Here is a 26,813-nt window from a genome sequence, read left to right as displayed (position 1 = left end):
AAAGAAGAAAATCACAGACCATGTCTCATGCTGGGAAAGACCAAACCAAGGGAGGTGATCTTAGGGGGATGTCTTCCCAGGGTGCAAGTTCAGATTCTTGAAGGGATTTGCACAAACAAGGGAGCCCAACCTCACCGCCCTAGTCCTTACCCTAGAGGGGCTTGGGAACCCCCTGGTCCTCTGCTGGGGGCTCCTCAGGGCAGGAGCTGCCACTAGTCTTCCAGTGGTCCTATGTGTTCCTGGAAACCTCACCTTCCCTTCTCCAAGCTGCAAATGCAGCAAACAAACAAAACCCTCCCACCTCCTCTGGCAAGGTGCCAGAAACATCCCCCGGGAGTCAGGCAAGCTCCTCTGGTCTCTACTGCCATCATTCTGAGCCTGGGTGTCATCATGAAGCCCCCTCCACCAGCTCGCAGCCCTGAGGGGAAAGCAGCTGGAGTGGTGCAAAGGTTCTTCTAAGCCTGTGGCTCGGTTCCAAGTGGCTGGTTGATGACACCCATTGCAATGACCTTGATGAAGTGCAGGAAAACGGGTCACTCCCCGAATTGCAGAGTCTGCCAAAAATAGGTATGTGACATCACTGCCCGGACCGCTTACTCAAGCAGGTGTGCAATGGGGGCTTTTCTGAGTAATTTGTCAGCTGAAAAATGAGGCCGCCATTCGGGGAGCCCTCATTAGTTTAGAATAACAGCCAGTGCGTGTTCTGCCAAAGCCTGTGCCAGGAACTGTTCTCGGCCCTTGTCCACATTAACTCATCAATTCTCACAACTCGACAGAGGAGGATGTTTTATTGTCATCATCTTTTAGAATGAGGAAACCAACGCACACTTACTGAGGTCATCCAGCTCAAAAGGAGGAGGGACTGGATTCAAGGTCCCAGCGGCTCACCCTGCTGGGACTCATTCACAGTCATATGAGAAGGTCCTCAGCCTGTTCCTCGTGCAAAAATCAGAACCTTAAATCCAGCTGTCACTATGGGTCAACAAGGAAAACTGGAAATGGTGGAGATGACATTAGCAGGTTATTTTCAGTTTCTAGTTTCACTTTTGTAAAAATCATACAGTGCAAAGATTAGTTGGGGGCTGGACGTGGGAGCAGAGATTAGGCAATTTTTCCTTTTTTTTTTTCAGTACTGGGAATCAAACTCAACTGCACTTTATTTTTTATTTATTTATTTTTTATTTTATTCTCAAGTGCACTTTAGCACTGAGCTACATCACCTGTGCACACAGAGACTCCTGGGTGCTTACGTTCAAAAGGGACCTTGGGATGACCTAGCTTGGTGCTGTCCAGTAGATAGAAAACATGAGCCACACATTCTACTTAAGATACAGTGTCATTTTCCATTTTCTAATACCCAGGGGACTGAGAGGAGGAAGAACAAGAAGAGGAAGAGGAAGAGGAAGAGGAAGGAAGGAAGGAAGGAAGGAAGGAAGGAAGGAGCTAAATTTATTCACACATTTTATTTAGCTCAACATATCTAAAATATTACCATTTCAGCACGCAGTCATTATAAAAATTGAGATAGTCTCCCTTCTTTTTGTTATACGACATGTTGTCTATTTTACATTCAGTGACCATCTCAATTTGGACTCATTCAGCTGCTTTGTTCAAGGTCACCTGAGTGGAGTGGCCACCTTGTAAGACAACAAAGACCAAATACCTGGTTCCTCCTGATGGATGATCACAGACCTTCTCTAGCAAGCCCGGGGAGTCACCAGGTCCCTGCCACTCCTGTGTGGCCAATTCACCAGCCATCCCTGGAGCTTGTTAGAAATGAAGATCCCTCCCACCCTACACACACACACACACACACACACACACACTCAGGACTTATTTCAACCAGAATCTGAATTTCAACACCATCCCCAGGTGAATCACCTGCCTCTGAAACTCAGAGGTCCCTGTGGCCTCCTCTTAAGTCCTTCAAGTGCTAGAGCACCCAGCATCCCATCCCCAGGGAAGCTCCCGTCTTCCTGAATTGGTTCTTACTAGTATAAAAACACTTCCCCCTCACTGGCCATGAGCCTAGCAGGTGCAAAGACAGTCTGGCAGTGACCTCATCCAAGCCCTGCACAGCCTGGGGCACAGAGCTCACTGGGCAGCTTTTACAGATGTGGAAACCGAGGTCCCACCAACCTAGAACACTTGCCCCGATCAAGCAGCAGGCCGCCTTTCACCAGTTTCCTCCCTCTTCCTGGGCCTGCCAGACCTGCTGGCTGCTTCCACCCCAGGCTGGAGGTCATCCAGAGCCAGGTCACGTTCAGCTCTGCAGCATGGTGTTGCTGGTGCTCTGTGGAGAGGGTCCTCAGAGCCGTGGCCCTACATTGAGTGGATCTCACTCATGACTGACTTCACTTCTCTCCTTGACTTGCTTTCCATATTCCATTGATGGCTGAACACCCTCTGTGAGTGCCTGCGTGCTCAGCACCCACTTCCTCCTCAAGGTTTGGAACAAGTCTAGAAATTGGCAACTAAGCAAATAGGCAGAAATGAAGGAAAGCCTATAATGTCATTATGCAGCTCAAAGATTCCCGATTTCCAATTAAAAACAGGGTGTGGGTAGAAAACTCAGGTAAGGAACACATGTAAAGTGAGGAACCCTATTATATGAGATTCATCCACAGGGAGTGACATGGAGGAAGACACCGAATAGGCAGGACAATGTCACAAGATAGCAAAGCCATGGAAAGCAACAGAACAGCCAGGTGGAAGTCAAAGTAAAGAGAAGCTAGTGAGCTTGAAAGGATTTTACTCTATCACTGTTCAGAGTTAGTAAACCCCCTGTGTTGGTCAGCTTTGCATGACTATAACAAACACCTGAGAGGATAAACTTATGAAGAGGAAAGGTTACTTTGGCTTCCAGTTTGGAAGGTTCTCAGTCCATGATTGGGCAAGCCTATTGCTTTTAAGCATATGGTGGAGCTGCTTCCATCATGGCTGAGAAGTGAAAGAGAGGAAGAGGAAGAGCTAGGGGTCCCACAGTCCCCTTTGAGGGCCTGCGCCCAGTCACCTAAAACCTCCCACCAGTCCCCACCTCTTAAAGTCTCTACCACCACCCAAGGCTCCCATTGCAGATCTAAACCACAGTTTCCCCAGGAAACCAGATGGATACTTCTTTTCATCTGCTGTTACATTAGCATCATGATCTATGTGGTATTTAAATTATCATTTTGGAAATGAACACTATTCTCAGTTCAAAGGAAATTCTCTTGTCTCCAGTAGTAATAGGAATCACTGCACAAAGCACTACTTGTGGCAAATAATTTTGTTGTTTCTTTTTTAAATGACCACCATATTATTATCCTACGTCCCAAGAAATCAAGAATGACCTTAGGGAGGTGAACCGTGCAAGGGGGCAAAAGGAGGAAAGAAATAAATGGGAAAGAGTAAGTTAGAAGAAAGGAAAGTGGGTAGTCCCAGCCCAAAGCCCTGCCTGCCCAAACCACATCAAACGCCTTCCTGCCCATTTGACTCTAAGTTACATGAAATGCTTGGGCTGATTTTTCTCCCAAGTTAGAAAATAAATTCAGATGATCACACTTAAAATATATATAGACCATGATATTCACTTGGGGGGACCCAGGAGATCCCAGAGAATTAGACAGTCCTTCTGAGCAGCTAGCTGTTTGTGAGAACGTCTTTCCCACTAGCATTTGATAAAGAAATGCCAAGTGGATGAAGTGGCCACAAACAGAGAAACCAAGCGATAGTTTCCAGTGTGAAACCAGATTGAAAGTCCGACAGCCACTCACCTGAATTGCTGCCGGGGATCCCGATACTCCAGACATGGGCAACTCTGCATGCTGCAGGCGCTGGTTGATGTAAGATGGTCAACAACTCTCCAGGCCACTCCAGCACCAGAGCTGCTTGTGAAATACAACCCAAACTCTGTTCCTGGCACTTTCTGAGGAAGCTCAAACCCCATGTCCACTGTGGCTTCTGTCATTCATCAGAGTTCTGTGTCCACATGGGGCCGTGACCACCAGCATGAGTGAGATGGCAGCCTGCAGGAAGACATATCTGGCTAGTCCCCTGCAGACCCTTCAGGGCAGAACCAACCTTGTCACCCTCGTATCCCCAAGGCCGGAGTCAATGCCTGACTCACAGTACAAATTTGTCAAGTGACCAACTGAACAGCCGTCCTTGGAGGCGTGGCTCCACCTTCCAGAGCCCTCATTCCCCAGCAGGGCCCTCCTAGGGCTGACATTTATTGGTGGTTCACTGTCCCAGACACTCGCTAAAGGCTCCACCAACATTACCCCACTGCACCCCAACAGCATCGTGACAGTGACCTTTATTTCTATCCTACACACAAGGGGGGTGCAAAAAGGTGTAGCCACACGTCTGACCGCTCCACCCGCAGGTGGCAGAGCCAGGACTTGGACCAGGTCTGTCAGCCTCCTTGTTTCCAACCACAGGGTGAGGCCTCATTTGTCTTTCACCCCATGCACCCAGGAGCCCACGGAGCCCAACATGGCCCCTTCTCAGACAGTCAGGAAAGGAAGGTCATTCTGCAGCACGGGTGGCCACCGCCCCACTGAAGCTTCATCCAGGGCCTGACACGCTCACATACTCTGTGGATGGAAAGCTTTGGGAGAGGATGGGCCCTGGCCAGGCATTGGAGATACAAGGGGAGCAGTTGGTGGCTCCTGATTTCCAGGGCTGGTGGAGGGTGCTGCTGGATGGACTGACCAGGTCAACACAACATGGCGTTGAAACAGACTTTACTGAACCTGCCCAGGTGACAGGGCAGAACAAACCTGGTGTGGAGACCTCAAAGACCCTGTCTACTATCAACAATCTGGAAGCTGGACAGTCCACACTTGGGTCCAAATGCATAGTCGAGACCAAATGTGTTGGGGGGCGGGGGGTGAGATCATCTCAAGTTAAGGCCATTGCTACCTCCAAGAGATGAAGGCAAAACAACCCTGGCAGATGCACCCTGAGTGTCCCTAACATTCCTAAGTATTTAATTCTTGGTTTGTTCCCTGGGGACGGTTATTTAGGAGGACTAGAATGGGAATGCTCACCGTGACCCATGTGTCCAGCAGCCCTGGCCTGTGGATCCTGTGGCCACCTGCAAGCACCCGCAGTCCTGCTTTGGTTAGAAAACCTCAGGAGACTCTCCTGGTCAAGGAAGCACAGAACAGGAGCCTGGTTAGGGACAGGGTTGTGATGGCTCAGGGAGGTTAAACAAGTGTCCTGGACATGGCCGTGACTCGCAACAGCACCCCTGAGCCACTAATGCTCCAAAGGGTGACTCCTAGTGAAATTAGCCTGGAGATCTTCCTCCAGAAGGGCCACCCGGCCTCACCCACTTCTCAGAGCCCTGGTCAGTGCTCTGGGGAACCAGGCTCCACCGGACCAATTTTCCAAAGCAGTGTGTAATTAATGCCTCCCAGATGCAATCCTCTCGTCGCCAGGAAGAAGACAACAGAAGCAATCCTGCGACCATCTCACACCTTGAGCATAGCAAATTCATTGTTAGCCAGCTCCAGTGAAGTGCCCTGATACAAGCCACCAAGGCCACTGTCTTACAGGACAGTGTGTTAAAGCCCCCTTGAGCACGTTCATGCTTTTCAAAACGCAGAGGAGTCAATATAGAGTTTGCTGGAAACATTATTACTACTAATAAAACAGTTGGCTTTTTTTCTGAGGAATTTCTGCAAGAGAGTAGCTGGTTTAGTCTGTACATCTCCAGTACAGAGTCTCCTAAGCAAAATTTTGTTTCTACATGGCTCATAGATTTATTCACTTACTCACCAGTTATTTATTAAACTCCTACTACACGCAAGATACTCAGGAGACGCTGGAGAAAAAGACAAAGTCCTGCCCTTGTGGAGCTTACATTCCTGTGGAGAAGACAGACATTATAAAATAATGACACATCCATTAAATAGGGTTTATAATAAACACGGTGCAAAGCACAGAATGGAAGAAAGAGACTAATATTGAAAGAAAGGTAGAGTTTGGGTTCAAGCTCAAGAAGAACCTCCTCTCAAACCTCCATACTGCTTTTAGGAAGAAACCAGCCTCATGAAAGACAGGGGAAGAGCTTCACCTTTTCAGCATGAGAAATAGCTCGGACAAATGTCCTGGGGCAGGACAAAGCACAACTGAATTAGAGACACTGAGAGGAGCAGTGGAGCTGGCTTGTGGTGAATGAGAGGGAAGGACTAGAGGGGTGGGCAGGGCCATGTCAGTTGCCCCTGCTCTAAAAGTGGCCTTTTGTCTCCAATCTCCTGCCTGACTTCACTCAGCAACTCACAGCAACAGACCAGTGGCCCACACTCCCCCTCTGCCCCATTCAGCATCGGCCTGAAGAAAACCCAGCACACTCTGACCACCCTCTGCTGTTCCAGCAGCTGCCGCAGCCATGAACCAGGCTCAGTAAGCGTGTGGGTGATGTCCCCCAGCGAGTGTGCTCTTCCCACCCCATCAGCCAGCCGGGTGGCTGCGCTCAGCGAGCTGCGCGGTCGTTGATGATAATTGTTGCATTAATTGGTGCTGTCCGGACCAGACAGAACGCAAAAGATCCCACTGTGTCCAATAATTAATGTTTTTCCCTCACTGCAACGCCATTAATAAGGGACTCTTCCAAGAAGCGAGTAATTGGCTGGCTGGGTGTCATTAGGGTATTTATAGGTAAGCTTTGGTCTGGAGGCCTAGAGGAAAGCTGATTATGTTTATTTAGACTCTATTATCTATCGCTAATGTGTTCTCCCGCGTTCCCATCGTCCTGTTCTCTGGGTCATAATGATCCAGGGCACACTCGCATCATGAGGTCAGTGACCTACAAGGCACCCATCTCTGGGTGGCAGGGGAGAGGGGAGGACACAGGGGGCTTTCACAGGTCCCCCTGCTCCCTCTCCTTCGCGGGAAACCTTCCCTTCCTCCTTCCTCTGAGAAATTTAGAGCAGGCTCTCGGAAGTACCAGAAAGACAGTTTCTCCTAATTAAACCTCAGAGGAGCGGAAGTTTCTTGGGTTTGTGATTATCTGAAGGGTTTTTGAAAATGTAAATCAGGTTGGGGGAGCGTGGCTTTGAAAAACACAGGGAGGAAGAGCTGCTGGATTTGAGCGCACCTCACAGCGGCAGCCAGAGAGGACCCCAGATCCATCAAGTCAGGGGAAATAGCGTCTCACTGCACCAGGGGACATGAGGCTGGGCCCTCCTCACCCAGGCTGTGCACACAGCCACACGTGGGGCGATTTCTCTCCCCAAAGACTCCGGTCCAGTTGCATTTTGCCAGAATTTTCAGAATCCATTTCTTACACTTAAAATAAAAGTATAGATGTGTGTGACAGTGTGGATGTACTACTAAATGACACCAGATTGCACTTAAAAATGGTTAAAATGACAAGTTTATGCTATGTCTATTTCACCACCATAAAAAAAAATCACAAGGACAATAAGTAGAATAGTACAATTTATAAGGAGGATTTAATAGTCATAAGGATAAAATAGGGTTTTGACTTTATAACTGTAGTGTATCTAATATTAATTTTAGAAACCACATACACTTTTTATTTATCTTATTTTTTTTAATACCGAGGATTTAACCTGGGGTGCTTTACCACTGAGCTACATCCCTACCCCTTTTTATTATTTATTTATTTATTTTGTATTTTGAGACAGGATCCCACTAAGTTATTGCTTAGGACCTTGCTAAGTTTCCGAGGCTGGTTTTGAACTTGTGATCCTCCTGTCTCAGCCTTCCAAGCCACTGGGATTACTGATGTACCCCACGACACCCAGTTGAAACCAAGTAAACTGCTAAATCCTCACTTCAGGGCAAAAAATCACCCTCAAATTAATTTTTAAAGATGCTTTAATTGGTAACAGTCATCCAACAAAATTATTTTGTCAACTAATGAGTTGGGTCACTGTGGTCATACTGTAGAGTGACATCAACCTTATCCATGTCTACCACTTGCCAATTTACTCTGGACATTTTTGGGCAGGGTTCCTTCTCCCTGGGCCAGCGACTATCCCTACCTGAACTCCTAAATGTGTTCCTCTGCTCTTCCTGTCACTCTGAAGAAATGAAGTCAGACCATGGGACGATTTTGTGGAAAGCCCCGCTGGGTGAGCGTGTGCGTGTGTGCTTTACACAGTCAACCCCACTCACATCTCTTACTGCACTGGGTGATGGGGAAAACGGGATTGGGAGTCTGGACATTTGAGTTCAAGGTCAGGCTGGGCCCCAGGTCACACAGCGTAAGAGGAGGGCATAGGAGCCCTGGGCGCACTTCACAGGGCTGGTCTTGGAACGAAATGGGACAAGATCAGTGCAGGTAGGGGGCCAAGGTCCATCACAAATCCATCCACAAATCCATCCATTTGTGGAGGAATGTGTTGGCCTCCTACTTGCGAATGTGTCCAGCCAGCACTGTCCCTGCAGCGTCCCTGCCTTCTCTGTGAAGGACACACTCAGGGTCCTTGTCTTGTCAGGTGACTTGTCTCTGGTTTGGAAATACTCTCCCCTCGGTGGACCTGTGCGCCAACGTGTGATGTAACTTTGCAGATTAAGTGTGTAATGCTTTTAGGAAAACGGTGCCATTTTCTCCTCTGCTCCCCGCCACTGGGACCAGGTAATTTGTGGGCACATCTGTCGTGGTGTTGAGAATACTCTCAGAGATATTCTTAGCTCCTGGCTCGGGGTCTAAAGGTCGAGAGGCTGCCTCCTGGGAGACAGAGATACCTGTAGCTGTGGGAGGGTCTCAAAGGACCAAGTGGAAAATCTGTCACCAGGGCCAGTGGCTGAAGTTTAGTGGGTAGATCAGTAAGAAAGAAAGAAAGCAATAGAACGGGCTGCTGTGGGGACAGCTGACAGAGGCAGGCTCAGCCCCGCACAGCCTTAGTTACCAGGGAGCACCGGGCCCAGCAAAGAACTTGACCCCCTCAGCCTTAGCCACCTCCTTTGAAAGGGAAGGAATAGACCTCCCCAGGTGGCTCACCAGGTGGTTGTGGCATTGGCACTTTCACTTACAGAAGGCCTGCAGGGGGGCCAGCATGGTGCCCCTACAGGATGGAGAAAGATGGAGGCCCCTGGGCAGGGGAATTCTCCTACAGGAGCCACCAGTGAGCAGAGCCAACAGCCAGGAGCTCCCGGGGGTCAGGCCTCAGTGAGTGCCACAGCCACCGTCCTGACAAACAACCAGTGTGTTGTGTTGGAGACGCAAATACCAAGAGTGGTGTTGCCAAGGGTGACGTGATTTTCCCAACTCGGTGAGCACGGCTCCAGAACGCTCCCAACAAAGCCAGAGGATCTTGCTTCGCGGACACGGCTGTCGCATTCCCAGACAGTTCCAGGTAGAACTGAGACGGGCTTAAATGGCTTTCTGTTTATGTGACTAAGAGAGTTAAGTCCAGACTCAGATCATTAGGGATCGGCCTTTCACCTGCGTGCACACGCTCCAGGACACGCCCCAGTGGCCCAGGACAGTGCTGTGTGAGCCCTGCTCCCTGTCCCCACCCAAACATCCCAACCCACCCCAGAAGGGAATCCCGCCTTCCTTGGGAGCCACTGACAAGGCTCACACCTTCTGCTCCCAGCTACCTGGACCTGCTCTTGCTGCCATGGTTTCAGTGTGTCTCTGGGGGACACTTTATTTATTTATTTATTTATTTATTTTTGTTTTTCTAGTTTATCAGAAACTCAAAGCCAACCCACAGCTCACCGCCTGCCAGCAAGTGTCACCTCAACCCTTCTGCGGCCTTGTTTCCTCTGCCCCTGGACTTCTTGGCTGATTTGGAGGCTGTCGAGATGGCTGTATCTTGAAATCCTTTCAAGGTGAAGTCAGGTGTCCTGAGTATATTTTAAAATAAATAAATACATAAAACAGCTGTGGGCTGTTCTCCCTGTCTCCCCACCCCCTCAAACCCTGACCACATTTTATTAATAGCAAGTTAATTCTTTTGAAAATTAACTTCAACCACCCAGCTTATTAGCATTTCATAAACAAGGCCCATATATGTCTTCCAAAGAGGAGTAAAATGGACAAATGAACTGCTTGACCCAGGGATAACCTGTGCCATGAAAAGATTCCTGCAGGAAGCCATGCCTTGCTGCCTCCACCCAGCTCTGAGTTAAGGGTGCTCCCGGGTCAGCCCACAGCTCCTCCAGGCACACGAGGGATCAGGGGACACGGCCAGACCTGATGAGGATCAGAGATGAAAAAGTGCTCCAAGGGCTACTCCAGGTGGGGCAGTGAGAGCCAGGGTTTGGGACTGGAGAACCCCTTGCTCGTTCCCCTGTGTGGGGGCCACTCAGTCGGTGGACAACCTTTGGGGTCGGGCCCTGCTAAGCCCTGGGCCAGCAGGTGAGCGATGACAAGAAAGTCGTTGCCGTCACAGGCCTGTCCTTACCCTGGGGGCCACAACACATAAGGGAGCCACCGAGCAAAGGAGATTGCTCCAACCTTCCTAAGATGACAGAGCAGGGGCAGAGGTGGCGGGGAAGTCCCATCTGAGAAGACGGCGTCCAAGCTGGCATGAGAAGGAGCGCAGGCCACAGGCACAGCAGCAAGGCCAAGAGCAGGGAGACGCTGGGGGTCAGAAGACAGGTGTGCAGAGGCCAGAGAGGCTCCCTCTGGCCTCCCCCAGGAGGACTGTGGTGTGGAGAGTCCTCAGGGAGCTCAGAGCCCAGAAAATGGGGCGCAAGGATGAGACAGAGTCACTCCCATCCCAGAACACAGATCCCAGCGGCGGGGAGTTGAAAACCAAGAACAAACGGTGGGGGCTAAAGTGAAGCCAGAGACTCCCTTCCCTGCCCTCCTGCAGGGGGGCATCATGGCCTCGCAGACCCCCAAGGGCCCAGGCCCTTCAAGACCCATCTGCAGGCCCAGGTCCCCCAGAAAGGCCAGCCTGGGGGCACTGCCCCTTCACTGTGCCACCCAGAGGCCACGGGGTCACGCTGAGGAGCACCACGATCTTCAATAGCTGGCAACCAAAGCTCTGGGTCTCTGCATTTATCTGGAGGTGATGCCATTCCAGGCCACCTAGACAATTCTATGTGACCAGTGAGTGGGTGACGCTTTCAAACCCCCAGGAAACAGCTCCCCGTGCCAGCAGTGTCAGGTCCCTCGGAGGCCTGCTGGGGACCGCTGGGGACTGGGAGCACGCGGCGACAGGCGGGGAGGACACAAACGCTGCCTCGCCACCTTTTTAATGAGTCAAATCCTCTGCTGCTGCCATGGCCCTCAGAGACCAGCTATTAATGAGCGCTTGGAATAGACTGTGCCTGTTTTATACGTGTACGGTGGCCTGGGAGAGACACTTCAATTTCCATTTTACATCTGCTGCCATGTTCAAGTGTCTCCTTAAGGGCAGGAAAACACTTTGCAAATTTTGTCTTTAAAGAGACACGTTCAAAGGCGGCATCGCCCTTCCCACAGCCACGTTCTATACGTGAGCACTTTTCAATTTTCAAAGTATATACTTAGATTGTGTGTGTCAGAACCTCAGAGACGCTGCAGGCCACGGGCCTCTGCACGCGCAGGTTCCTGCTGTCTCGGGGGCTGTGGGGAGAGGGCTTTCCAGTTTTGTCCCCAGAGTCTGTGGCTTCACTGACTGGGACAGGGAGATGCAGGGGCTGGGGCTGGGGACGGGGGCAGCCCCTGCTGGGGTCCTAGTTACAAACCGAGGTCCACAGCCATGGGGGTCCTACCCTGATGGGACCACAATTTCCACAGATTCCACCAGTATCCTGTGAGCAGAGATGCCTGGGAAGGGAGGCGGGACCCAGGGGAGAGGCCAGGCCTCCTAATGAGCATGGTGAGGCCGGACAGGGTGTATGACTGGCGGCTGGGACCCACAAGGCGGTCAGAGGAGGGGGCTACATTCAGGCTGCAATCTCCAAAGTTTAGAGGAGGCTCCTGAGTGGAGGAGAAAGAAAAAGGAGGTGCAGTTACTAAGAAAGGACTTGAGAGAGAGGCCTGCTTGAAGGGTTCCATGATGCCCTGTTGTTCCAAGGGACCACCCTCTCCAATGGGGAGAGAGGGTAGAGAAAGCAGATGGTATGGTGGGAACTGGGTTCTGGCATTGAGCAGCTGTGTGATCTTGGGCAAGTTGCTCAGCCTTTCTGAGCCTCCACTTTTCATCTGTAAAACAGGATTGTCATCCACCTCTCTTGCAGGGTTTCTGTGAGAATGACAGGACATGTAGTGCCCGGTGCTCAGGAGACGCGTGTCGGTGGGATCTACGTTTGTTTCTAGAGCCCAATAATCATCAGAGAATCCTCTGGAACAGGAAACCCACCCTTTGATCAGCCCCAGCCAACCTGCAGGACATGAGCGTTATGAGCAGAAGAAATCCAGAGAAGTAAACTCAACCCGTGTTTGGAGAGGGGACAGCGCAGGGCGACCGTCGCTGGCCGGGTGAATTACCCTGGATTTCATCACCGTTGCCATCTCCAGAGCAAATAGCTCAGAAAGCACAGAGGTTCCACCCTAAGCCAGTGGCGCCCCAGGGCACTGCCAATTACCTCCAAGGGTGTTGGGAACCCTCTCCACGTCTAACCCGAGTCTTCTCTAACTGAGCGCTGCCATCCCCAGCCGTCATCACGTGGGCAAGTGGAGAAGGTGGTGAGAATCACACCAAGGCAGACTGCCCACTGCCCCCCAGTGCCTGCTGTCCCTCTTCCCCACTCCCGAGCCTGTGTCTTAGACGCAGCTGTGCCCAGTTAAAGATTCTACTGCCTGTCCCCTCTCACAGCCGGGTGTGGGCACATGACCGAGTTCTGGCCAATAAGGTGAGAGAACCTAGTCCCAAAGACTTCTAGGAAGGTTCTTTGGAAGAGAGGAAATGATAACTGGAGAAGGCCCCTTTGGCTTTACGCCTTCTTCCTACCTGTGGCTTGGGATGTGGACATGATGGCTAGAGCTGCAGCAGGCATCTTGAAGTGCGGAGTGCAGAAGCCCTATAGGGAATGGCAGAGCATAAGAGAGCATGGGCCCTGGATAATTGTGAGGCCACCACACAGCCTCTCCAGGACTTCTCCAACACCAGAGAACCCTTTACACATTTAAGACACTTTTATTCTGGTTCACTATTAGGTGCCACTGAAGTTAATCCACACTTCATTCCTAGAAGCTGGTGGCTGTGTGAAAGAGGAGGTCTGGTCCCTGCCACCTGTCCTGGCAACCAAGGCGGCAGAATGGCATGGTGCGGTGGGAGGTGAACAGCAGCTTCCAGATCGTGCCCACCAATCTTGGCTAGTGTAGGCCCCAGGGAGTAACCCATCTCTCCCCGTCTCACCTGGTAGCAACTTGCACGTCTTTGGGCCTAAAGCCAAAATCTCAGGGTGGAGGGAGACACCACAGGAAAAAGTAACCTGTCAAAATGGAGCCGGGTTCAAGTTCACCCTGACTCTCACCAGCTCTAGGGCTGGGTGATATCAGTGAGGTCCCTGGAATCAGTCCTCCAAAATGGTAGCTGTTATTGCTGGGGATCAGTTGTGGACTCCTGTTATTATTTCCGGAGAGAGGTCTTGAGGCAAAGTGGCTCTTCTTTCTGCAAATGCAGGAGGGAGCAAGACTTTGGCCAAATGTCCAAATGTCTGTTTCTTCCAGGTAATGCAGATCAGCTCCAATACCTCCCGAGTCCATTCCCAACTGTCTGAGAGCTGGAAAGAGGGCGGGTGGGGAAAGGGGAGACCCAGGCGCTCTCACTGGCTTCCCCACTAATTGGCTGTGTGACCTCAGGCAAGTCACTCCCTCTTTCTGAGCCTCGGTCCACCCACCCACCACCCCTATAAAGAGGATGCCAGCCTCCATCTCTAGGGCCCCTTTCAGCATCAAAAGTGCAGGATTCCATGAGTCCCAGGAGCCAAGAGAATCGGGATTGAAGGGGTCGGTCCACCTGCTGCCACTTTTACCTGCTGCCAATCTTGTGCCCCACTTCCTCACTCCTGCCAGTCACCCTCAAATTTTCTTTCCTATCATATGGAGGAGCTGGTTCCAAAAGAAAAATCATTTCTGCAATCAATGAGGTGGGCCTAAGAACTGGGGCAGGAAGAGATTTAAGAGTTTGTTTCACTCTATGCAAATTCAATGTAAATAATTAGATGGGATACATTGGAAGATGGTTGGTTTATAACAGAATCATCTAGAAACAAATAAACAAGCTCTCCTGAGAGTGCTACATTGATGGTGGAAAGGATATTATGCCTAGACCTTGGCTACTTGAACCTCCAGGTCAATGTTTACCTCCAGAGGAGTCCCAATAGGTGGGCAGTCCCACCCTTGTCTGGCCAACGAGGTAGAGGGACCGAGAAGTTAGACCTTTTGCTAAAATTGGTAAATGAGTAAAGTGGGATTAGAATCTATATCTAATCTAGGTTGTCACCACTGTTATTTTGAGACCTGAAAGAAAAACAGCTCAATGGGATGATGTGAGGCCAGGTGTTAGAGCAGGATATCACGCCAGAACCCTCACATGTGACCCCGGGGGCAGCCACAGAATCCCCCTTTGTCCGTGTTTTCCCACATGTCAAAGTGGGTGCTGGAGAGATGGGAGCCCACACCTGCTACTGAATCTGCCTCATTCCACTCAATATACCAGGGACACCCACGTGATAGCAGGTCACCATGGAAACCATGTCCTGGTACCTCCCCTACATGACAACGGGCACACCTTCTCCCTGGCAGAAAGCTAAGGATCTTGGTTCATGCACTGCCCTTCGCCGGCCCTCTCTATCTCCAGAACCATCTTCACTGGGTTTGCAAACCCAGGAGATCCACTCACAAATCTGAACCAGCAACACCAACTGCTGGAGGTAAGTGAGGTCTCTCCCAAGGTCCCCCAACTCCATTCTAGAGACTCTCTCTCTCTGCCCAGTAATTTCTTAAGGAGGTGGGGGCCCTCCCTTGCGTTAACTTCATCCTGCGTCGGCCATGAGGACACCAATCAATGTGAGTGCTCTAGGACATCCTGTAAGACTTCTGCAACATGCAGATGGCGTTGCTGCAAGCAAGTCAACAGAACAGCAATGACGCGTGAATGCTCTTGGATTCGCCAGTGGGTCTGATGCCCATGTGTTGCCAAAAGCATTTATTGTCTCATAATTTGATTTACTTTTTTTTCCGTGCGGCTCCCAGTGCCTGCAAGTAGGGGCAAAGTGGCTGAGGCCTGCAGATGCCATGAGGCTAATAAAGCTCGCTGTGCTCCCAGCATGCTCTCTGCTGTCAGAAACCGGCAATTAACTTAATAGGGTTCTTGAAATGGAGTGGATCTGGGAAATGTGGCATGTGTTGACACTCTCCCGCTGATCCAAGCAGCCTCCCACCATTGACTCGCAGGGTCTGTTTGCTATTTGAATTATTTAGGAGCTTGTTATGTGAATTAAAAAGCAGCACTTTGCAGCATTAAGTCTAATATTTTATGATCTTCAATTGATTAGGTGGGCTTTCAGGATTACACGGAAAGGTTAAGATAAAATGCGCCTCAGACAGACAGCTCTCGCCAGTCCGCTCTGCTTTTTGAAGACCCGGATGAAAACCCACAAGGAACCTGCCTCCCTCTGCCCTTCCAAGAGAAGCTTCTGGAACCTGTTTTCAGACCAGCGGAGAGCTTGTCCACCCAGAGGACACAGGCGCCCTGGCTTCTCAGGACCCAGAGAGGCTGGTCCCCCATTTCTCTTTCTTTTGTCTCTTTCTTGGCACAAAGATGTCACCGGTGATGTGGTGCCCAGCAGGACCGCCTCCCAGGCCTGGGCCTGCAGAGGGAAGGCCTGCTGTCACTCCCAGCCGCCCACACGACCACGCAGCTCTCGGCCAAGGGTGTGCACAGCACACGCCCACTGGCACCACCAGCTTTACACACCCACAGTCCAGAGGACCTCCCTCTCTTCAAGTGCCAATGCACAGTCTCCCTGGCCTCCCAGCTGCCACCAACCTCTCCCTTGGGGTCACAGACAACAGTTTTCTACAGGACTTCTCCCTTTCCAGTCTACCCTACATTTCAAGGTACAGATGCCATTTCAGCCAGCAGGGTCTTTCTAAAATGGCCCTGGCCACAACACACCGCTGCTCAAAAACTTTCAATGGCTCCCCCTTGCCTGTCAAGTGTGCATGTGTTTTCTCAGGGATGCCTTCTGAGAAGGGCATCACTAAGTAATTCTGTGATCATGAAAACATCGTAGGGTAGACAGCTGTGACATCGCTTAGCAACGTGATCTTAAGAGACCACCGTCATACAGAGTGTCAATGACGGGAACATCATTGGTGGCATGGGACGGTCCAGACTCCTCAGCCGGGCCCTGCCTCTCTTCCCAGCCTCATCTTCTGTCCACCCTGTGAGAACCAGCCAGGCTGAGCCACTGATTGTTCTCAAAACACAGATGAAAACCCTCAAGGAACCCGCCTCCCTTTGCCCTTCCGAGAGAATCTTCTGGAACCTGTTTTCAGACCAGCGGAGAGCTTGGTTTTCTCAACTCTGAAGCTTTGTTTGTGGTATTCACTGAAATTCTAGCAGTTCTTAATGATAAAAAGATTTTACTGTGCTTTACACATTTTATATATTATTACTTTGTTATATTACCTTTAATTAATTTACTTACTCCTCCTAACAATCCTACAAGGTCGGTACCTTTGTTATCTCCACCTTAGAGCAGGCAGAATAGACTTAGAGAGGGCAGGTAACTTGCCAAGGTCACTCAGCCAGCAGGTATTCAAGTCCAAACAGACACAGTTCGTCTTGATTCCACTTCTCGGGTGAAACCACCTCTGCCCCTGCCCGTGGTGTCTCTCTTTCCTCTGAGGTAGACAGCGTGCTATAATGCATCGCAGTCTATGTTACCCCTTCCATGGCACGGATTTGGCGGGGATAGAGGCAGAGGTACAAAGCTCCTTTCTCTACCAGGATACCGTGCCCAGGGACCGACTGGGCCCCCCTGTGTGATGACAGGGCTTTTGACCAGAGTTTGCACATAGTAGGTGTTCATTCAAACATATAATTCTGCTTGATTACAGGGAGGGCTCCCCCACCAAAATTTACCACAGACCTTGATGAAGTGGCAGAAGGTGGCCTGGCAAGGGCTGCTCCACAGGAAATGAAATTGAAATGGCACCCGGCCTCCATGTCTTTAAACGGTGAAAACTTGGGGAAAGGAGTTATCCTTGCAGAGACTTGGTTCCCACCCCCTATAAAATGGGGACGATAGTAGCCCCTGGTTCATAAGGAAATTATCAAAACTCAATGAAATAATTCATCTAAAGCACTCGGCATGCACGGCTCCAGCACGCAGCTGGGGACCCTGGACGCACGCCATTCTAGCCACTGTACTGCCCCCATCTTCACACCTCCACTGCGCATTGGGGACCTCAAATTATGGCAGTGGGGAGGAGCTCAGGAAATTGCAGAAGGCCCTGGGACAAAAGAGACATTCAATATATTAAAGCATTCCTTTCAATTAGTATAAACTTCACTGAAGCTGAAGACTTTTTTTCTTTTTCCAGAATATCATGAGGATGGTCCCTGACCCCTGAAGTCAACTCTATGCCAAGCAAGCCATGTCTGCCTGACCCACAGCAGCCTCCAGGGGGACAGGGGAGTGATGAGCCGAGTCCCGGCCTCTAGGGAGCATTCTGTTTCATGGGGGAGGAGCAAGTAAAGAGCCGACCTCACCCAAGATAGGAGAACAAGGGCAGGCAGGGCTGGGGAGGGGGGTCTGAGCCAAGCCTCAGGGCCCCACTGGGAGGATCTGCTGCCTGATCCTGTGGCCTGCCATGTACCAGATCTATCATATGTGCCAAGGATAAAAGCAAGCACTCTGGCAACCTCAGAATGGAGAAGAGAGTCTATGGGATTATCAATGCCTCTTAGGAGACCTCTGTCCTGAGACACAGGCTACCTCCAAAATGCCCTAGGTAAGGCTGTCTCAAGGACCTCTGCACTGCAGGGGGCCCCGAGGCCAAGAAGTTGCTCTGAGGAATTGTGTCAGCACAACCACTGACAGTGGCCAGGGCTTGTTCTTGAAGGCAGTAAGTCCTAAGTCACATAAGGAGTTTAAGAAGGCTGGAGGCTTGGTAGACTCTAAGACATACACAAATTCTTGAATAAACACATATAGGTGTATATACTACCTAAAGGTCTACAGAATCCAGTATAGGTCAGGATAGGCTCCCTGCTAGCTGCAGTAACAAACATCCCATACATCTCAGTGGTTGAATACAATGCGATTCAGTCCAAGCAGGCCTGCAGGGAGTAGGCAAGGAAGAGCTGGATTCTGTAGCAGGAACTCCACATCTTCAACATGTGGCTCTCAAGGTCACCTGACTATTATCAGGCACTTGGCAGACATCGAGAAACAAGTACAAGGATCTGGCAAGAAATTCTAGGGCCCAGGCCTGAAAGTCACACATGATTCCCACAACATTCCATTGGCTAGAATGCAGTCACACGGGATCCCAGAGGATGTTGGGAAATATAGGCTGCCTCTGCAGCCAGAAGGGAAGGAAAACTGGAGAACAAGGACAATTTTTTGAAGGGCAAAGGGGTAAAAATTAATAATAAGTCATTTGCTTTATGTGTATTATTCATTGAATCCTCGTTGTTAGTAATAGATTTTTTTATTTTATAGCCATTTCATGGAGAAGAAAGAAGACTAAGCCACTTACCAGGATCACAGGGTAGTGAGCAGTGAGGCCAGGAATACACACCAGACTCGCCTCTCGTCCACAGGGAGTGTTCAAGGCTCTCCATTTTGACTTTGGTGTGTCCTGTATCTTGAGTGGGAAGAAAAGTGAATGAAGAAGCTAATTTTGAGCTTATATTTTGGAGTCAGCTGACCCTTATTAACTCCTTATTCTTGGCAGACACCATTCAGAATGCTTTTCCACACATTACATAATTAACGCCTCCCCAAACCCTAAAGACACCCAGTTATGTGCTACCTCACTTTTATGGAGGAGCAAACTGGGGCACAGAGAAGTTATGTCACTTGCCCAAGGCCCCACCGCTATAATGCTGGGCACAGGTCCTCCATCCTCAGTGGCTACACCAGTCCTACAGACGACCTTCCATTCCCAGTTATGCACTCATGCAGCATGTGATGTTCTTGGTCACCCCACAAGTTCAAGAAAGGTGGTGAAGGGTCTCCCTTACCTGCTGTCCCCCCATGCAGCCCACCTGTTCCCTCCCTTGGAGCTCCTGATCTGAGGGCAGGATTCTCCCCACAGTGTGTTGCAGCAAAATCCCTCACCACACCACTTGCCACCTGGGAGCGCCATGCAGAGCCCACCAACTGGCCCGTTGAGGTGGCACTGTAACCTCGCGGCTGGCATGACCTACATGGCCTTGCTCCACCCACCAGGGCTTTGTGAAGGCGGTTGTCGGCCATCTCTGACCACCTCATTTCCACCTCAAATCCAGCTCTGGGAGCAGAAACAGGTCTGGGGTGAAGGTGGAAGGGACCCAGGCCACGCTGTGGATGATGCATGTCACCCTGGCCCTTGCTCATGTGGGGTGACAGCCAGACCCACAGGAGCTCTGGGGGATGGAGCAGCATGGCCCTTGCCTCACACCCTGCACAAGGTCAAGGTGTCAACCAAAACCCTCAACAGAGAAGCAGCGAGCTGGCAGGTGGGGGAAAGGTGGCAGAACTGGGTCCCAGGCACCCAGCAAGGCACCATGTGGGCGGCAGACACAGCCTCCCTGAGCTGCAGCGCCCAGTGCAGCTGGCCACAGAGAGCACCCAGGGCCAGCCTGGCATGGAGCCATCCCCGAGGGCTGGCCTAGGTGCCCTTGAATCCAGCCTAGAGATTAGTCTTGGAAAAAGACTAATAAATTAGCTAATTAATTTTAAAAAGTAAAAGGTTTAATTCTCTATCCATCCACATCATCAAATGAGACTCTTCGTTTATAGACATTTTGCAATTAAAATAATGATCTCTCCGTTCATCATGGGCCAGGCATCCTGAACCTGAGGGCTGAAGCCTTGAGGTAGGTCGGTAGCCTGGCCTCCTCCCAAGCTGCCAGCACAACAGCCATGGAGCCATGGAACTTGGCGTTTCCGAGGCCAGCAGTCACGCTCCACAGAGCCCTGCCCATACCTGATCTTGGTCCCCACAGCAGCTCCAAGAGGCAGGTGGAGCTGACCTCATTCCCCCATTTTATAGACAAGGGAACAGAAGCTCCCGCGGGTTTCAGTTAGCAGCGCCAGCTCTGCTCCTGCAAGCACAGGGCGCGGGAGGAACACCTGAGCCACCCAGGGGTCAGGGGCTTCTGGGCCACCTGCACACCAGCACATGGGCATGACATTTGCCAGACAGAGGCCTTATGCTGGACGAGGATAAGAGCCTGGACCCTGGAGGGCGGGGCTGGCTTCAAATCTCAGTGGGGCCACTTGATGGTCCTGAGACCACAGGTGAGCTGCTGGACCCCTGTGTCTCCAATGCGAAATGCGGGCCCTGCTACTCTTATCAGCTAGGGCCACTGTGGAGACTTAGGGGACAATACTATGTGTAAAGAAGTCAGAACAGGGCCTGGCATGTGGCAGGAGCCACTCAGGCTCTGAGGACCCCTGATGCAGGGAACTCCACCCACCGGCCTCCCCTTCAGGTTTGCTTGCCCTGTTCTGTGCCTCTGGAATGCCAAGTCTGCGGCTTATTCCTTATGAAAACTGATGGGGACCGTGCAGCATGGTGGTTACGAGGACAAAGCTCTGGTTCCAAGCCCAGATCCCACCACTTCCTGACTGAGTAGCCTTGGCAAGTTCTTTTTATATGTACATATTTACTTTATTTATTTTTATGTGCTGCTAAGGATGGAACCCAGTGCCTCACATGTACGAGGCAAGTGCTCTACCACCGAGCTATAACCCCAGCCCCCGGGCATGTTCTATTTCTGTTCTGAGCCTCAGTTTCCTCTTGACAATAAAAGAACCATTTTGACGGATGTGTGTTATGTTAAATAACATCGCACACACAAAGCACTTTCAACAGTTCCTGGCACCTGCAAAGGGACAAACAAGTGTCAGCTATTATTGTATCCATGTCCCCAGCACCGTCACTGCACCTGATGGTGCTAAGCAACTGTTCTGAGATACATAAATGGATGGAGTATTTATATTTCTTGATCTCTGGATAGCCAGAGAGGAGTGGCCACTGAGGATGGTCACCATGCCCCAGCATTGTTTATAGTGATCTCACTGAGTAAATAAATAGCAGGAGATGAGGAGCCCAGCCAAGCCTTCCAGAAATACTCTGTCCCTGGCTCCAGTCAGCACACTGAGACGGAATGACCCTAGCCTGTTGACTCATCTCCTCACCTTGAATTGAGCTGCTGAGGCAGCCCCACCCAGCTTCTCAGCCCTCGAAGGCTGTGGGGAGAGGGGGTCTGGTAGCCCAGCAGGAACCAGTATAAAGCAGCTGCTCTGAAGGAGAAAGAGCAAGTGTGAATCTGTAACTAACATCAAAGAAGAGCAATGGAAAGGGCAGAGGAGCTCTGGCCAGGAGGCCAAAGGCAAAGACCCTGCCACAAGATGTCGTCACTGGAGGAGGAAGGGCACTCCCGGACCTACAGGAGGAAAGCAGGCAGGGCTTGCTCAGGACAGGGACATCTATAGGGTCCTAGGACCAAACTGGCCCAGACCAGCAAGGCCTCAACTGAGGGTGAAGGTGGGGCAAAACTAGGGAAGAGATCTAGAAGGGCCTTAGCCACCTGTCAGGCCTCGTCCCCTGGCTCAGGGAGGATGGGAGGAGTTCTCAGAAACTGGTTCCAGCCCATGTCAGACCCAGGTAGGGAAGAAAGTTGGCATCATTGAGAACAGTCTGTAGTTCTGCTGGAGAACCTAGACTTCTTTAGCAAATTGTTATTTTCTCGTTTTGAAAATAAAAATTTCCACGTGGATGATTTTGCTTATATCCTTGAACAACAGACTTGGGCACATAAGAGATAACAAGTTCAATCACTCTGGTGTTGAGGTCAAAGAGGAAGTGACTCCATTCATCCATTTCCTGGGCTTCATTGAGCACCTACTACATTCCAGGTACTGAGCAAAGTGCTGAGAGCCTGCAGAGAAGAAAGGTTCCATTCCTGTAGAACTTACACTTTGAGGAGAAGACAGGAAATAATGGCCAAGCAAAAAGGTGAAAACTGTTCAGATCAGGATCAATACTAGGAAGAACACAGAGCTTTAAGTTAAAGATGAGCAGGATGGTCCATGACAGTGAAGACGTCTTGGGGTGACAGTGGAGTGAAGGCCTGAAGCAGAAGCCATGACAGAGAAAGGCAAGATCCCTGCCTGCAGGGGCAGAGACAGGAATGCGTTCAGAGAGGTCCAGGAAGATGGAAAATGCGGACATGGCCCAGGTGCAGTGAATCCTCCTAACATTTATCAGGCACTTTTCTATGAGCCAAGCACCATTTTAAGTACTGTGTGAAAGCTCATCAAGGTCCTTGAGTGTAGGGTTCCATTATTGACCCCATTTACAGCTGTGGAAACTGAGGTCAAAGAGGTTAAGTCATTTGCTCAAAGTCCCTCTTTCAGGACAGTGCAAGCAGCATTGGGTCGGGGGCAGGCATTCCGCATCCAGAACCTATTGGAGCAGATGGCCAGGCCATAGCCGGAACCTTGGGCCTCAGGAAGGAGTTTGATTTTTGTTCCAAGTACAATGGAAAGTGATTTACAATGTCACGCAGTACTTTGGCCGTCAGTTCAATGCAATGGTCACTGCACACCTACTGTGTACAGGAACAGAGCCTCATCTCAAAGTCCCTTCCAGAGGTTCAGGCTTCCCCCGGTGAGCCTGGGGTCTGAGCACTAAACCTGGCCTCTCAGCCACAGGCGACCCCTGCTTTCCTAGCTGATCCCTTGCTCCCCAACCCCATCTCTCGCCCCAAGCGGGCTTCTCGGCAAAAACTGGCGCTGTGAGCGCGGAGTGGCTCGGGTCTCGGCCCTCGGGTTCCTACGCCCAGGGACGCGCAGCAGCGCTCAGCCCCCGCGCCCCCGCGCCGGCGCTGGCGGGGGTCCGCCCCACCTCTACAGATTATTGTTCAAAAACCTAGTCATGAAAAATGGAGTTGAGTCCTTGGTTTGTTCCACATATAATATGTTTTCTGCTGAAACCAAATGTTCATTCTTTCCTAAAAGAGAAAAGAAAAAAAAAATTACTCTAAAAAATTAAAGTCACTAAAAATAAAAGTTAAATACTTTAATTTTCACATGGATTAAAAAATAAAGCAGTGCATACAACAAAGTATTTTTTTTCCTTAAAGGAAAAGACCATCCATTTAGATAGTTAAAAAAAAAAAAAATCAGCAAGTAGCCTTTAACCTTTCTTTAAGAAATAAACATCTTAAAATAGGAATAACATTTCAATCACAAAATTTCACTTTTTAAATTTGGGAGATTACAGCATTAACAATAGTAAATACACTTTTATCTCTTCCNGCTTCTCGGCAAAAACTGGCGCTGTGAGCGCGGAGTGGCTCGGGTCTCGGCCCTCGGGTTCCTACGCCCAGGGACGCGCAGCAGCGCTCAGCCCCCGCGCCCCCGCGCCGGCGCTGGCGGGGGTCCGCCCCACCTCTCGCCGGGCCGCTGCCTCCGGAGGCATCCAGGGTCTCTCGCCGAGGGAACGTGGCGTGGTTAGCGGATCTTCAAAGTGCCCCGATCCTTGACCTGCCCGGGGAACCCTTTGCTCTGTAACTCGCATTTCCAGGGCCACAAGCCCCGGGTCCCCGCGCGCCCCGGCCCGCAGCGCGCGGACGCTGACCCCTGCCGGGACGCTGGTTCGGAGCGAGCCCTGGGCTCTGCGGCCGCCGCGCGGTGACACCAGAACGTTCCATCCGAACGGCGGCGACCCGAGCGTTCCAGCCTGGTGGGGGCGCGGCCCAGATTGGCAGGTCCCGCGTTGCAGGGGTGGGAGCCGGGGAGGGCTGTTGTGCACAATTGCTGTTTTTACTCCTGCCACCATTAATTCAGCTATTGACGGAGAAGGGAGGGTCCGCCGCGGCTTTGTGCCACGCACTCACTGTAATTTACTTGAAAAGAATTAAATCACGATTACCTGCCATTTGTTTTGCATAAAATGAGCCGTAAGGAGTCTGTAATGGCAGAGCGCTTGAAAGGACAACAGCCCCATTGTTGCCATATTAGAACAATATTTCTCAATTTGAAACTTAAAACATTCGAATTAGCAGCTTTGTTTGACCACGGTGGCCCGGGGGTAGGCAGGACACCGGACACCCCTGGTCCGAGTCCAGACATTACAGTTAACGAGCATAATTTTCATTCATTTAAGTCTAGACCGATTTTTAAAAAATCATTCCTCTTATTGTCCAAATGTACCCCCCAAATGTTGGAAAGGAAAACGCAATCTTTTATCTGTTCCCTAGTCCCCTTGATAAATTATCTAAATGCCACGAAAATTCCTTGTGCCAGAGTGAAAATCAGAGAGAGCAACCCTGTAATTAGCCCACTTGAGTTTTGTTTAAATGTCCAAAGAAATCACACTGTTTCTCAAATAAAGTTACTTCTGTTCTCATTTTCTCCCCTTTCAGAGACGGTCTTCATGTAAATATGACTGATTAGTCTTTGAATCTAGATTTTAAAGTGTATTTAGGGCACCCGATTCTACAAACTTCCAGCAGTGTGGACTGTGGACTGAGCTGTTGAGCAGGGCTCGCTTTTTAACAAGTTCGGTGCAAGTAAACTGATGCGTTGAGTGAGTTGTAGTTTCCATTCACATTAATGTTTTCTTAGTAACAAAGTGTAACTCTTCAATCAAGCTTGAGCTTTAAAAAGAACACAGATATCAATTGTATGAACCTTTGAACAACAGGAAAACTAACAGCAAAATACCATGGGTGGCATCAGAGAGAGTGACTGCACAACTTTTTTAAATGTGAAAATAAAGAGAAGTGGCTGAATTATAAGAGTGAAGGAATAAAGCTAAAGGGATGAAAAGGTAGAATTTAAAAAAATCTGGTAAAAAACAAGCTGATGTTCAGATTTTGGGCAGGGAATCATCAAGATATGAAATAAGAAAATTGCGTAATTCAGGAGAGCACATCTGGGAAGAGATAAAAGTGTATTTACTATTGTTAATGCTGTAATCTCCCAAATTTAAAAAGTGAAATTTTGTGATTGAAATGTTATTCCTATTTTAAGATGTTTATTTCTTAAAGAAAGGTTAAAGGCTACTTGCTGATTTTTTTTTTTTTTAACTATCTAAATGGATGGTCTTTTCCTTTAAGGAAAAAAAATACTTTGTTGTATGCACTGCTTTATTTTTTAATCCATGTGAAAATTAAAGTATTTAACTTTTATTTTTAGTGACTTTAATTTTTTAGAGTAATTTTTTTTTTCTTTTCTCTTTTAGGAAAGAATGAACATTTGGTTTCAGCAGAAAACATATTATATGTGGAACAAACCAAGGACTCAACTCCATTTTTCATGACTAGGTTTTTGAACAATAATCTGTAGAGGTGGGGGAGGAGGGGCCTCATCAGGCAAAGGAAACAAAGTCCCTGATCTATATTCTTACTCTGATGTCACCTCCTGGAATATCAGCAACATTTTCAGTTTCAGTGGAAGCCACGAATTCCTTCAGAACAAATCAAATGTCTTTAAAGAATATTTCTGTTTGAAAAGGAATTAAGCTCTCCTGAAAGAATTTTAAAGGTTGTGATTTTCACAGTCTGATAAAGCAGCACCTTTAATGAAATTCTAATTAGCAATTTCATGCACTTTGCTATTAGTCATATCAGATTAGTGCACATTTTCACAGCCTTCCTTTAATTAAGTGCACTTATTCCAAGTTTCAAACACTTTCCTTATAAGATGAAAACTGTGCTGAAATGTTATTTAGTAAACAGAGGAAGTGTGAAAGTGTAGGTGTGCATGTGTATAGGGGTGGACATTTTTAACTGTCTACAATTTTTTTTTACATTCAGAATCAGTGAGCTCGGATTTGCATTCCTTCTTTCTTGTATTCTCAAAGTTTTCTTGCATTTCCAAGAAAGTCATTCAAATCCTTATCCCAAGCATATAATGTGGATTTTTGTCCAATACCTATTTTCTATATGAGTTTTTGGTGGTGTTGCTTCGAACATCTTTTCCATATGCATGTGTTTGCATGTGGAGAGAGGGATCCTGCTTACAAGAGAGAGACTTAAGAGAGAGTAGGGGGATTGAAAGAGAAACTACACAATATCCAATATTTCATTTAAAAATTCCCTCTCAAAAGCAATGAGCAAGCATTTACCTGTAAGATATCCCCTTTTGCAAGGCACCTCCTTTCCTGTGAAATACAGCAACAAGATTTCATTTTACCTTCTAAATTTTATTCAGAAGGCCCAGCAAAGAACAGCAGCCGGCTTCATCATCCCGATCCATGGGGCACAAAGACAACTTCTTGCATTTAGACTTCACTTTTCCATGGCAAGAGCCAGGCAGTCACACCCATCATTTTCAAACAAGGAGAGCCAAGCCTTGGGTGCCCACCCTACGACTCCCTGAACCTCCCAGGATCCTCCCTCCTGGCCTGCTGCAGATTGCTCCAATTCAGCAATTGTACTGTCTGAGAATCAACTTGATCTTATCTGCAGCCTTTTGTCAAGAGGAAATTTTGTTGCCTGTTTTGCTCAGAGGTTGAAACTTGTAATATATTAACTAATTGCTTGCAACTCTAACATGTGTTCTTGTTGGTGTCATTCATTTATACTGTAACATTTTTGACATTTTTAGATGGTCTCTTGGGATGCCTGGGCCTCTTAGCAGCTCCCTCCATGAAGAGTGTTTGCCTAATGATTACTGACTGACATCTCAATAACGGTGCAATGCAGGACTTGGGTGTATCTATTGAA

General features: G+C 49.4%; 1 long non-coding RNA gene across 2 annotated transcripts in view; it reads right to left on the bottom strand.

Moving 5' to 3' along the window:
• The window catches only part of LOC125612712, a 47,627-nt gene extending 21,076 nt beyond the window's left edge, over nucleotides 1-26,551 (bottom strand). The window contains exons 1-6 of one of the 2 annotated variants that reach the window (XR_007343182.1): nucleotides 26,281-26,551; nucleotides 18,623-18,730; nucleotides 9,686-9,813; nucleotides 5,767-5,855; nucleotides 5,034-5,130; nucleotides 3,756-4,007 (exon numbers count right to left, since the gene is read on the bottom strand). This is a non-coding gene — a long non-coding RNA (uncharacterized LOC125612712). The remainder of the gene's footprint in view (nucleotides 1-3,755; nucleotides 4,008-5,033; nucleotides 5,131-5,766; nucleotides 5,856-9,685; nucleotides 9,814-18,622; nucleotides 18,731-26,280) is intronic. The other variant, XR_007343183.1, reaches the window with a different exon arrangement.
• Between the last annotated feature and the right edge of the window lie 262 nt (nucleotides 26,552-26,813).

This window comes from Marmota marmota, unplaced genomic scaffold, assembly GCF_001458135.2.
Source record: "Marmota marmota marmota unplaced genomic scaffold, marMar, whole genome shotgun sequence".
Taxonomy (NCBI): Eukaryota; Metazoa; Chordata; class Mammalia; order Rodentia; family Sciuridae; genus Marmota; species Marmota marmota.
Note: the sequence above shows the minus strand (reverse complement) of the source record. Positions and strands in the feature narration are given on the sequence as shown.